Source organism: Mus caroli, chromosome 2 (assembly GCF_900094665.2).
Source record: "Mus caroli chromosome 2, CAROLI_EIJ_v1.1, whole genome shotgun sequence".
NCBI classification, from domain to species: Eukaryota; Metazoa; Chordata; class Mammalia; order Rodentia; family Muridae; genus Mus; species Mus caroli.
In genome coordinates this window covers 77,242,819-77,247,818 of record NC_034571.1, presented here as the reverse complement: position 1 = coordinate 77,247,818, position 5,000 = coordinate 77,242,819, and positions in this window count along the sequence as shown.

Below are 5,000 nucleotides of genomic sequence, written 5' to 3'. Positions count from 1 at the left end.
GAGACTGAGACGGAGACGGAGACGGAGACAGAGTAAGGGAGTTTTAAAAATGAGTGGGTTGGCCTGGGAACGATTCCGATTTCCTGAAACTTCCTCTCCTTTCTTTGCTGATCAATCATAGAAGATAATAGAGTAAACTCTCACCAATGGTATGAGATCCAGCCCGCTGGCACAATAGTGATAAACACATAAGCCAGATATGTCCTCTTATGTTTCTACTCTGGTTTTGGTGGTGCACACTTTTTGCAAAAAAAATTACATTGCTAAGAAAGGCTTGTTGTTTTTGTGAGTTTCTTTGTGCACTATGGAAATTACTCAGTTTTGTTTCTAAGAATAACCATCCCTTCCTCAGACTCTTCTTTTAAAAAAAAAAATAACAAATACAGTTGAACTTCCATAAGGGTTTATATACTTAAAGAAAACTGAATTTCCGTCTTTCGGCAGCTATTAGTTGCCAGTAGCTCCTTGATTAGGGGTGGAATTACTTGCTAATCTCCCAACTCCATGGTGTAGTTTTGTTGCCTTGAGCTAGCACAGGTCTTATGTCTCCACTACTATGAATTCATATGTGCAGATCCTTTGCTGTTTTTATGCACTAGAAGCTGGTTCTTGTATTCATTTCCTCTCTCCCTCTGCAATAACTGCTGTACTTTGGGAGGAGGCCGTGTAATGAAGATATCCTCTTTAGAAATGGGGATCTACAGTCTCTTCTCTGCACCTTGACCAGTTTGGCTATGCATTAGTTACTATCTTAAGAAAATAAAGATATGTTTCTTAAAATGTAACAGTAGCAGATTATGACAATGGAAGTGATAATGAAGAAAAAAGATCAAATGAGTAGTGTGAATTTTACTATGAAGTATGACTTAGTTGAAAGTATAATTGTTCCTAAGTTGTTAAAGCATATATATATATGTATATATATATATATATATGCTGTTATATATAAAGGTATATGAATAATTAATGTCACAAATCTGTAATCAAAATTCATGCATATATACATATAAATACATATGTATATATGTATACATATATTTACATATACATATGTACATATAAACACAATATATAAAACATTAAATATAAAATATATTTAAATATATAAATACATATACATGTACACACATACACAAGGAGACAGCTATATCAGGGTCATGTCAGCAAAATCTTGCTGGCATATGCAATAGTGTCTGTGTTTGGTGGCCGATTATGATATGGATCCCTAGGTGGTCCTTTCTTTAGTCTCAGCTCCAAACTTTGTCTCTGTAACTCCTTCCATGGTTATTACAAAGTTTGGTGTACAGAGTTACAAAATACTCAGCTTCACCATTTGTCCTGAGTTGCTTCTAAGACTTAACCACTTAGCTATATACAAAGTTTCAGGACTTCCTGATTCCATTTAAATCAACATATTGAGGTCCATAGTAATGCTGGCTTAATATTTTGTATTATATTCTCATGTATATTTTAGAGCATATCTTTCAAATTCCATCAAGAAAAGGAACATGAAACATTTTGTTTGCAATATCTAATATTGCAGATTAACACTTTGAAAAATAACTAAACAATATTTACTTTTAGGAAATTTAACTCAAATTAACAAATGTGTGTGTGTGTATCCATATTTACAAATGTAAATGGGGGATCCATCCCATAATCAGCCACCAAACACTATTGCATATGTCAGCAAGATTTTGCTGAAATGACCCTGATATAGCTGTCTCTTGTGAGGCTATGCCAGTGCCTTGCAAATACAGAAGTGGATGCTCACAGTCATCTATTGTATGGAACACAGGGTCCCCAATGGAGGAGCTAGAGAAAGTACCCAAGGAGTTGAAGGGATCTGCAACCCTATAGGAGCAACAGCAATATGAACTAACCAGTACCTCTTGAGCTCGTGTCTCTAGCTGCTTATGTAGCAGAAGATGGCCTAGTCGGGAGAAGAGGCCCTTGGTCTTGCAAAGATTATATGCCCCAGTACAGGAGAATGCTAGGGCCTAGAGGTGTGAGTGGGTGGGTTGGGTAGCAGGGCAGGGCATTTGAAATTTAAATTAAGAAAATATCTAATAAAAAATTGATAAAAAAAACTGGTCATACTGAGGTGCCTATTTACATATCAGTTCATTGCAGGCCAGCTCTCCCAGTGTTTCTCAGTACCTGTGGCTCCCCTCAGTTCTACCAGCATCACCCATTCCCTGTGGCTCCTTCCAGTGCATCTCACTCTGGCCCCTACCAGAAACGTTTCGCTCTCAGAGGCTGGGCTTCCACTTCCTTTCTCTGGGCCTGATCTCTAATAGCCATTCTGGATATACTTCTGTTCTCTTGACTCTGGCTAACTGTCTTGGTTGATGGCTACTGCCCTGCTCTTCTTCCCTATCTCTCCTCGCATGGTCAGTTTTAGTCGGCTGGCTCTGTTTAGCCTAGACCCTTACATCTGCCTGATTTCAACCTTATAGTTACAAAACAATCTTTATAATTTAGGGGAAGTCATGTTCTCCTACTTTTTTATTTTTATTTTATTTTATTTAAGTTTATGAAGGTGTGGAGTAGATTCACCCGAGAAAATACTTTGACATATTGTAAGCTTCCTGGGACTTAATTAAAATAGAGTTTTATGTTAGGAATAAAGTACCCAATGTGTTCATAACTACCTACTCCATATCTGCAGAACTGTATTTTCGGTAATGAAATATAGATGCTTAAACCATTGTAATAAAATAGTTAATGTTTGGGTACTGAAAAGGGTGGTCTATAGAGTCAGTTTTCCAATAGTTATTTAGGTCCTGTTTTTTTTTTTTTTCCTCTGGTCTTCTAATTCTTTTTCCTGTCTTCTATTTTATTAATTCTATTGGTCATATTTTAAAATTGACCTCTACTATCTTTTTTTTATACCTTATATGTGCTTGTCATATTTGTGGTTTGGTTAAAGTAGTGTTGAAGATCCATTTAGGGTAAGTTGTTTTTCTTTTTCCCTTTTTCTTTCTCTTTCCTTTTCCCTTTTCCCTTTCCCCTTTCTTTCTTTCTTTCTTTCTTTCTTTCTTTCTTTCTTTCTTTCTTTCTTTCTTTCTTTCTTTCTTTCTTTCTTATCAAAAGAATGGAATGTATATGTGGGTGGACGTGTACCATTATTTTCTTCCTTATGAGTTAATCCAGTTGGTTTATCAATCTTGGTAAAGAGACCAACCATCAAGAAAGCTGATTTATTCACTTAAAGCCATGTTAAAGAGACAAGATGATTATTTCGTCTTTTGTAAAAATGTGCTTGGCCCTCCAGCTTTTCTGGTGTATTCTTACCCAGAAAAGTATAATTTTTTTTTTCATTTTTACTACCACTTCCTTCTTCTTTTGGACCCATGTCAAAGCCATGCATGCTTCCCTGGACACTCTAGATTTTAAATTATGTTTTGATTTGATTTGTCTTCTTCCTCTCCTTTTGCTATGTATCTGCTCAATTCTCCAAACTCCTCCTCTGAGCAGCTGACAAGATTTATATATTGCCTGGTCGGTGGTTTTCTTTTCAATTCTAAGAAAATTGTACCCAAGCTTTCTTCTGAGTACATTCTTAAATCTTTTGTTAGCAGTTTAAAACTCTGACAGGGCACTCCAAATATTCTTGGTAATGTATGGTATGCAAGGTAAAGCTCCTCATATTTCTTGAATAGTAATACCACCTATCTTTGCAAACAACTTATCAATATTTTACCATTTAGTGTAAATGATGGTGACAGGGGTTACAACTCCAGGGAAAATAAGGGTGGGCACAAATGGTGAATTATGAACTAGGCACATAGTTTGAGAACAAAAGAAGGAAATTACTTCATCAATTACCTCAAAATTCATAAGACTAGTTGGAGGAAGGAGTGGACAATAGTGGCTACAATACGTGGCCATGATTAATTGCGTGAGCAATTAACACACAACCACCTCTCTGGTTAGAAACAAAGGTCATGCAAATGATGTTTGTGCCCTCACTGAATGTGTTAACAGTAGATTCAGAGACTGCTTGATTTAAAAACAAAGATATTTCAGTCTCTTTTTAAGGGTTTGTTTGTATTCTGTGAAGAGACATAATAATGATAACTTTTATAAAGGAGAGTACTTAGTTATCGCTGGCTTCCAGTTCATCAGTCCGTTATAGTCCTGGTAGGAAGCACAGTGGCATGCAATCAGACACAGTGGTGAAGAAGTAGCTTACAGTTCTATATCTGGATCCTCAGATAGTAGGAAGAGAATGTGACACTGGTATGGCTCCTGCATTTCAAACTTCAAAGCTCAAACCCTAGTGACACACTTCTTCCAACAAGGCCATACCCACTCATAGTGCCACTCTCTATGGGTATATGGGGGGCATATTTTCCAAGCTACTACAGTCTCCATCCGGTCTCTAACATTCGTCACATAAAACACCACTGGAGAGGAGAGATTGGGTGCATCTCTCTCTGGGACAACCCTTCCCATTTTGAATCTACTTATTTCTCCTTTATACATCCATTTTCACTATGCTCATTCCTTGTCCACAGTTCTTATTTTTTTGTGGTATTAGACAATGAATCTGGAAGCCATTGTCTTTTAGTGACTACCAAACTTTCAGCTCTGTACCTCCTGATTTAAACTCCAGAGCAAAGGAGGGCTATACTACTCTCAATTTCAAAATTTTGAAGCAGGGTTTTGGAGACTGAAAACACAATTGTTACCCAGTTGCTACCGCATATTGCTCTAAAAACAGCACAGTTATTATCCTAAAAAGTCATGTTCTTTATAGAAATATGCAAGAAATATAGTCTAAAAATATCTTAATCTCACACTGAAGCATTTCTCCTTGTCTTCAATTTCTTATAAAATGTTAACATGAGATTTTGTTTTATATTTCATCTTTTCCCTTCTGGGATTCTATCATTGACCAGAAACCCAATGGCCCTCTGGTTCCATCTTAATCAAATGTGCCTTTTGTTAATGCTGTTAATGTGCTTTTGTTAATGTCCATGAGTAACAGTTAA